The sequence below is a fragment of the Hevea brasiliensis genome, chromosome 8 (assembly GCF_030052815.1).
Source record: "Hevea brasiliensis isolate MT/VB/25A 57/8 chromosome 8, ASM3005281v1, whole genome shotgun sequence".
NCBI classification, from domain to species: Eukaryota; Viridiplantae; Streptophyta; class Magnoliopsida; order Malpighiales; family Euphorbiaceae; genus Hevea; species Hevea brasiliensis.
Window position 1 is genome coordinate 7,830,755 of NC_079500.1, and position 9,853 is coordinate 7,840,607.

Here is a 9,853-nt window from a genome sequence, read left to right on the forward strand (position 1 = left end):
CCGTCATTACCATAGCCCAATGTCTAGGTTCGGGATAGTGAGTACGTAAGGGGAAGGTGTTAGGTACCACTTACGCCTGGTCTAACCTCGTTAATTCGAGTGCCAGTCCTCTACTAATATTTCTAAAAGTCTTGTTTATCATTCCTTTATTAAACTTCATCCTAAAAAATGCAATTCTAATCCTACACATGTAAATAATTCACAAAAGGGTTATTGTTTACACACAATTTTCATGCACAAGTAATTCCTATCTATGGGGTTGCTAATTATTTAAATGATATTTACCAGATGACTAAAATTAATTTATTATTAAGAATTTAATTTACAAACAAATTCAATTTCAAATAACCCTACGTTTCTATTTAACCTAATTAATTAATTTTCACCAAGTTACTCTAAGGATAATTGAACTAAGTTAATTATGTACATGTATAATTTATTCTAATATCACATAAGACCCAAACAATCACAACCTAATAAAGATTTCTAACATGTAAATTTATTTTATAATTACCAAGTATTAAATTAAATTTATTTTACATGCCAATGTTAGTTTAATTTACAAACAAGATTAATTTTAATTTACAAAGTATTTATTTAAATTAATTACATGCAAAAGTCAGTTAAATTAAAAACAAAATTAATTTTAATTTACCAAATAAAAATTCTATTATTACTACAATTTCATGCCAATGGTTATTCGAGAAGTTTAGAGCTACTTACCTGTTGGTAAATGCAGTTGCCATTGGGGCAAGCTACCCTTAAAAAAGGGTCTTCTCTTCTATTATGCAATGATATCCCTGGCTTACTCCCGTTTAGCTCCATATAAGCTCCACGCAAATGCCCTCTTTGGTACTTACCTTAGGGCTACTTACCAATTTTGTTTGTAATAAAAAATAAAGAAACTAAAGAAAATAAAAGAAATAAAAAATATTAATAACAATTTACATTGGATTCTAACTCTAGTCTCCTAAAGGGTTAAGATTCCTAATTAGTTACAACTACCTAATGATCTAAGTCTTCTAACATGATCCAAACACTTCATAACACTTCTTGAATTAAAAGAACACAGAAAAATATATCAAATATCAATTAAAACCCAAGAAAATACAAGAACATGCATAAATATACAATTTCCAAATTCTGGCAGATTAATGGTAGCAAGAAATCTGATTTTTTAAAAATAGTTATACATGCCTAAAAATCATAAAAAAATTACAGAAGACATTTTACATATCATACAAGATCATAAAATTTATAAATCAAACAAAACCCTAGCCGAATGGTTTACATAAATCGTAACTTTTCTAAGTGACAGAATCGTAATACTTTTTTGTAAAATTCATAACTTATTAACCACAATAGATATGAATGCAAAACCAATTGGAAAATATTCATAAGATTCTGAAGTTAATTTTAGACACTAGATTTACACAAAAATATTAAGCAACAAGGGAGATATGAGCTCCACCATTCAGATATCCTGCAAATCAGATTTTACAGGAACCCTAACTTCAAACAGCCATAACTTACAAAATATTAAAGCTTTTTTAGTGATTCTTGAGCCTAAAATTAATGGAATTTCGTGTAGAATATGAATATAATTTTTACAAATTTTTTACAAATTCAGAAGATAAAGAAAAATAATAAAAATATGAGAGACAGAAACTAAACATGTGAAAAGTTGTGTATCCCCTCAAATTAAACATGATTACATGATCTATATGAATATATAAAATAAATTGAAGACAAAGAGCATAGAATTAAAATATTGTGTGGCATAGATCTTGAAAAGAAAACAATAAAAACTGACCTTCCAGAAATCTTGTATGAAAATCTTCTTGAAGAAAAGAAAAAAAATAAGGAAGAACTCAAAGAGTTTTGAATATTTCTAAATTTCCTATAGCTCTGAATTTTTTTTTCCTCTTTCCTCCCCTCCTTTTTTATTTTTTATCAGTGGGGTATTTATAGGGTTTTGGGAGAGAGGTGTGATAGGGTTTGGAGTCCTAGAGTGATAAAGTTCAGATAACTTAAAAAACTAAGATTACAGAATTTGGGTGAGACTGAGATATGGATGAGGTGTTTCAACCAATAGGAAGAGAGGGGAAGGGGAAGGCACCAATAGGAAGTGAGGAAGAGGTGTGGTAGGGTTTGGAGTCCTAGGGTGATAAGGTTCAGATAACTTAAACAACTGAGATTGAGGAATTTGGGTGAGACTGGGATATGGGTGAGGTGTTCCAACCAATAGGAAGAGAGGGAATGGGGGTGGCGCCAATAGGGAGTGAGGAAGAGAGTGGGGCCAATGGGGGAGAGAGAGTTTATATAGGAGAGAGATAGAGAAAAAGATATTTTCTTATTTTACTTTTCAAAAATAAATTAAATGAGTCCTATTTAAAATTCCTAACTAGACTTTCTTAGGCCCATGGCACCCAATTAAACTCAATTAGATCCATTTAAGAACTACCCATATCAAATTTAAACAAAATAAAATTTTATTTAAATTAAATTAATTTCCCAAAAAGCATATTATTATTTTTTTTTCAAGATCATGCCACGAAATTAATAATTCAGTTCCATGCCTTCAATTATATCTTACAGTCATGTAATTTTTCATCATCAAGTTTCCCATGGCCTCAATGCACATACTCATCGTAAAATAAGGGTCTACAGTCTACGAATCCTTTGAGATCTCCTCAAAGGTACAACTTCATCAACTGTATTAAGCTCCTCAGCATCTACAATCAGTGGTTCTAAATTGACATCAACAGGATTCTAAACTTCATCATTGCCCTCAGGAGGATTAAAATCTACTAAGGAAGGCAGTAAAGGCACAGGAAAGACAACAGTCTCATCTTTAAGATTGACAACACGAGGTATTTGACTCCCACTATCCATCTCATCCTCAAAATAACCAGCATGATCTGATTCAATCACTCTAGTAGAATGAGTTAGACAGTAAAATCTACTACCTCTAGAACTTGTACAATAGCCAATAAAGAAACCACTAACAGATTTAGCATCTAGCTTTCTGATTTGAGGATTATATGGCCTCACCTTTGCCTTACAACCCCATACATGAAAATGTTTCTAACTGGGCTTCTAACCAAACACTAACTCATAGGGAGCCTTAGGCACTGATTTACTTGGAACCTGATTGAGAATGTACATAGCAGTTTTCAAAGCATCACCCCATAAAAATTCTGGTAAAGAAGAATGACTAAGCATACATCTCACCATATCCATCAAAGTACGATTTCGCCTCTCTGTAACCCCATTTTATTGTGGAGTCCCAAGTATGGTGTACTATGCCTCAATCCCACATTCTTGTAAATACAAAGCAAAAGGACCAAGATTTCTACCAGTCTCAGTATACCTGCCATAATAGTCACCACCCCTATTTGACCTTACACATTTAATCTTCTTCCCAGTTTTCAGTTCAACTGTAGCCTTAAATGCTTTAAAGGCATCCAAGGAACTAGACTTCTCATAAAGAAGATCAATCCAACCATATCTAGAATAGTCATCAATAAAAGTGATGTAGTATTTAAAACCTCCCATAGCAATAAGAGAAATGGGTCCATAAATATTTGTATGAATCAAATTTAATGCACCTTCACTCCTAATTGCCCCTTTATTTCTAGCTCCAGCAGGAAATTTTCCCTTAATGCAATCAACATATGTATTAAAATCAGAGAAATCCAAACTATGCAAGACACCTTGTTTAAACATTCTTTCTAATTTTCCCTAAAAATGTGACCCAATCGTTTATGCCATAATATTGAAGAGTTCTCATTAACTCTTTGACATTTGTGTCCAATAACAATATTGATAGGAACATCAACAGATTGAAAAGGAACAGAATTTAAATCCAACATATATAAATCACTGCATAAAACAGTAGAACCAACAATATTAGATTTAAAATAAATAATAATTTTTCCATTGCCTTGAAGAAACACATAACCACACTTATCTAAAATAGAACTGGAAATTAAATTTCTCCTTGAAGAAGGAACATAAACAGTATCATTTAATTTCAACACATATCCTGAAGATAAATTCCAGGAAACTGTCCCTATGAGTTCTACTACTGTAACTCCATTTACTCCTAAAATAGTCTTCTCCTTTTCACTTGGCTTCCTCACATTTTTGAACCGCTACAAGGAATTTGAAACATGAATGGTAGCACCAGAATCCAAACACTAAGAATTTGAAGAAACATCAACAACATTCGATTCAAAACATACTAGAGCTAGGGGGGCAAGTTCTAGACTATTACCTTCATTCTCATGCTTTTTTTTAAGCTTAAAACAATCCTCCAACTTATGGCCAGGCTTCTTGCAATAGTTGCACTTGCCTTTGAAGGGCTTCTTCTTAACTGTTAAATTATAATCATGCTTACTACCATTCTTGTTCTCAAATTTAGCTTTAAGCTTCTTGTCCTTCTGAAATTTCTCATTAATCTTGCTACTAGACCCTTAAAAAACATAATTAATAGAAGGAGTATTTCCTTTTCTCATAGATTCCTCTTTTTGGCACACAATGGCTATCAACTGATCAACTGTCCACTCCCCTTGTTGGGAGTTGTAAGAAGTCTTGAGAATTTTGAATTTTGGTGGAAGAGATTCAAGGATGCGTTAGACTATAAAATTTTCTCCTAAATCAAGATCAAAAGACTTGAGCTTGTTGAAATAACTTATAAGTGTCATGATGTGTTCCCGCACACCACTGACACCATCATATTGGGTGTGTTCCAGCAAATAAAGATAATGACTCTTTTGAGCCTTATCAAACTTTTTAAATTTTTCAGCAATAGTCTGCAGAAATTCCTTAACAGTCTACTTATCAGGAATACCTTGTCTTATGAACTTATCTATAGTATACTTCATCACCATTAAGTAAACCCTATTAGAATTTTAACCACTTCTCATGATAAGTTTTTTCAGCAATAGTGGTTTCATTAGTAAGTTCAGCAGGTACATTAACCCTTAAGGCTAAATCCAGTTGGGGTATTGCTAGGTACATGCTTAGAGACTCTTTCCAATCATCAAAATTAGAGCCATTCAGAGTTTTCACAGCAGATAATTGCATAGAAACAGTAGTTGGAATAAAACAACAGAGGAAACATAAATTATGTATATAACATAATCACAAAACTAAAGTTTCCTTTCAGATCCAGCTTAGTAAGCAATTATGTATAAAACTGTTATTTATTATAATCCAACCTAAGGGTCTCATATTACAATAAAATCAAGAAAACTCATTGAACTCATCAATATATATATATATAAACCAATATCTTTAATACTTTTATACCGACAGGGCATTAAAAATATTAAAGACAATCAACAAATAAAATTATAACCAACAATAACTTATTATATTAATAGTGTTATACCGATGGGTATATCCACTATTAATATAATCCAAATAATTTTTGAAATCCATGGAATAATTTAAAAAAAATAATTAACAAAACAATTTTATGACTAGTCTCACGATAAGTGAGCTCATAATTATAAAAGTGTTTACCATAATCAGAATTTCCATGGACATTATATTATGAATATAGTAATAATGTTACTACTCATGAATATGTTCTCAATATTTCTGAACATAATTAGTCCAACAAAACCAACAACTATTAATAAACACATGATATTACCATCATTAATAAATACATAACTAAACAGAATTGTAAATATTTTATACTCTTGACTTTTATTAAATTAATTATATGTGACAGTATGCAGTTTTTATATAGGCTATGAAATTTAATCATATTCAATCATAATCACTATATGAATATATTATGTACTATCTCGAAAACCAATATACAGCCATATGGATTTTGAAATTTCAATAATATATATATATATATATATATATATATATATATAAAACGTAAAAGAAAAATTGTTTATCAAATTATGTAACTAAATTCAATATTTATTTGCCAAGACTAATATTCAAACATACAATAATAAAATTAACAAAAAAAAAAAAAAATTCCTAACCATGCTCTGATACCAACTGTAACAAATATAAATTGAGTGATTGTTATAAATATAAATTAAATTGTTATAGATTACATGATTAAAAAATATATGTACTTGAAAATACGCTTATAAATTGTAACACCCCAAATTTTTAAATTTATTATTTTGCGAGTAATATTAAAATTTTAATATTTATTTAAATTTTAGGAAATTATTTAAATTTTTTCGAATTTTCGAAATCTGGTTTGATTTCCTGAAAATATAAAACTTTGATGATTTTTAAAAATTAATTTAAAAACCACGTGGCAAAATTAAAAATATATTTAGAGTCTACGAATTTTTTTGAGTTTTCTAGAATTTTTTCAGAAATTTTGGGCCTCGTTTTCGGTCCCAAGGCAGAGTAAAAATTTAAAATTTTATATTCTGAATCGAACCAGCCGAATCGAACTGGACCGGATCGGACCGATCGAATTGGACCGGCCTTTCTTTTCTTCTTCTTCTCTTCCCCGCGCGTCCCGACCATCCTTCCTCTCTCTCCCATTTTCTCTCTCCTCCCTCCTCCCCAGGCCGCGCCGCCGCTACCCAGCCCTCCCCACCTCGCCGGCGCGCCACTCCAGCCTCCCCCCATCACCGGCCGCCACCTAGAACGCCTGGAAAACGCGCGCGAAGCCACGCGATGTTTTGGCTTCCCGGCCAAAATTCAGCCGATTCGGCCACCAATTGGGCCAGGTCTTGTGTCAAACACCATTTACACTTCGAGAGCTTTCCATAGACACCAAGAACACCAAAATCCATTGAGCTGTTTGTCCAATTTTTGTCCGAAAAGTTTTAGCCCATTTTGAGTTTTGGGCTAGATTTCTCGCAAACCGTGAACCCCACGAGAAAACCGAGAGTACCAGAGCGCTCCACTCGTCGAGAGCTTCGCGGCAATATAAATTTCAAAATTTTTTGACACCGTTTTTTGGTGGGTTCCACGAAACTTCGCAGTGTTTTTCCGAGCATTAAATGAGCTTAGAAAATTCAGTAAAATTTTTATACTAACCCCCGTGTTGTGAGCTTCGTGTAGGTACCTTCAATTCGTGGAAATTCGACAGTTGTCCGGATCTGTGAATTTCCGCCTAGACAGACCAGCTACCGAAAAAGTCTTAGAATTGGATCAGGATTTTAGCTACCCCACTGATGTCAGACGCCCCGAGTGCGTTCCCGAGATCGGAATCGGCATAGGTAAACCCGAACCTTACTTTTTCGTAATTTTCTAGTCCTTAAATGGGATTAAAAATCCATAAAATATTCGTGGTAGCTCAGAAAATTATGATTCTTTTTGCATTAGCCTAGTAATATTGCTAAGGACCGCTGGGCAAAGATTTAGAAATTTTAGAGCTTATTTGGATAGTTTTTGCAAAAAGGGTCAATTATAAGGACTAAACTGTAATTTTACATATTGTGATTGATGACTATTTGGATGGGCCAGGAGGGGCTGTGTGATATGATTGAGTTGTGGGTGTATGGTTGGTGGATATAGAAGTGTGTTTTAAAACCATTTGCAGGTTGGGTAGGTCCTAGGTATAGGGGAGACTTTGCCAGATTTTCGGCACGACTCAGGACGTATTTGGTCTTTTCTTAGTTTGTATTGAGTCAATTGTATTAAACAATTGTAATAAAATTGTCAGGTGAGCCGGGACAGCCTTCTTCCTCTGCCCAGCCGCCACAGTGACTCCTGTCAAGTCTGTGAGTAAAATATTAATTTTAATTGTAATTACGATATTATTATATGTTCATGCATGCCCATGCATCACTTATATGCATATATCTGTGTAGTTAAACTCTAGGCACGTTTTATGTTGCGTTCACAACTGTTAAAGTGCCATGGATGTTGTTGTGGTAATTTGGAGCAGTGTGCGTGCGTTGGTGTGCGTGTGATGTGGTGCTGGCTATGGATAGGACAGGTAGACACGGCTTGAGATCTTCGCTGGGACCCGGTCCTTCTGGGTAGACACGGCTTGAGTTCTTCGCTGGGACCCCGATTTGGTTTATTAAGCGAAAGTCCGACTTGAGTTCTTCGCTGGCATAGGTTGGATTTAAGAAAGCTGTATAGGAGATCAGCTCCCATATATTTATAATTTGACATTACTGGGTGTGTGAGTACTCCAAATTACCTTTTTGCTGTTATGATGTGAAAATATTGCTGATGTTGCATTTCACTCTACAGGGTGCATTAGCTTTAGATAGTTATCGAGATTATGGTTAAAATTGATATTTTACTCTCTGAGTCGAACGCTCACTCCTGTTCAATATTTTTTTCAGGCTACAGGAGGATATTTTTGAGGTTAACTTATTTTTCTCCCTCGTAGGTCGTTTATTAATGTTTGTATAAACCTGTTAACTCTTAGAATTTTCGCATGTGTTAGAAATATTTATTTGAATTGGTTTTGTAATATAAATTGTCATTTTGGACCTGTAAACTTATTATTTTATGCATGTGTGTTGGGCTGGATGAGGGAGCTGAGCTCCCATTTATTTTTATGTTGTTATGAGTATGTGGAGGGTGAGCTGAGCTCCCCAAGTGATTATATATTGTGTTTACAGGTCGGGTGAGTCAAAAACTCCCCGTTGAAAGGTCCATTTTATGGCCGGACTCTGTCCGATTGAATTCTTGAAATTGGGCCCAACTGGGCTTTAGGCTGGCCCAGGTCCTAGTGCCGGTCCGGCCTGTAGGTTGGGTCGTGACAAATGTGGTATCAGAGCTTAGGCTCCAGATTCATAGGGAATAATTGTCTAAAGTGTTGAGAAGAGTCTACTAGGAGTCACATGCGAAAAATAGGATCCACATTCGTCTTGCATTGTCATCTTTGCTTCTAGTTTCTGCTTCATATAATTATGTATAAATATGAGTCTATAGAGCTGTGTAACATGCTATTTTGAATATTGTGGGCTAATGCTGCTAAATTCCAAGAAAATGCATAGAAGCAGGAGAGCTGCCACTGCACCAGAATCAGATGTGCTTGACGAGGTGTTGGCATAGAATGAGGCGTCTGCCCCGAGGAGGCGGGGTAGGAGGCCTAGAGCTGCTCAAGTAGAAGAGCAGCTGCCACCAGTTCAGGATCAGTCTTTTATGGCACAGGGTCCCATGGACCCAATGGCAGCTACTCTAGCTGGTTTACAGAGAACCATCGATATGATGGCACAGTATATGGTCCACCCTCCCCAGCAGCAGCAGTCTACCACACCAAGAGAGGAACCTTACAAACAGATAATCAATTTCAAGAAGTTGGTACCTGGTACTTATGATATGTCAGACGATGCATATCGGTTTTTGGATTCCTGCAGCAGCAGAAATGTAATTGCGATTGGTGATAGAAGACTTATAGAGTGTATGCAGCATGTCATTGGGCCTATGCCTAGACAATGGATGAATGACTACATATTACCTCGGATGGAGGGTTTGTCGTGGACTCAGTTTGTGGAACTGTTCATCAACCGGTTTGTACCAGAAAGTTTCAGAGATCAAAAGCAGTGGGCCTTTGAGGCCTTAAGGCAGAATGGCGTGTCCAGAGATGAATATGCTCTGCAATTCGAATTGAGCAGGTATGTCCCTACAGCAGTAGCTACAGAAACTATGAAGGTGAAGAGGTTCCTGAAGGGGCTTGACAGGAGGTATGCAAACCTGGCCATGATGTTAGATCAGTCTTTTGATGTGGTGGTTGATCGAGCTAGACAGATTGAGATTAGCTATGCTGTGGATGACAGCGAAAGGGCAAAGAAAAATAGAGCAGAGAGTTCTTCAGGTGTTCCCCACATGGGTGCTCCGGATAGTGGTGGCCAAAGTAATTACAGAGGAAGAAGTAGGAACAAGA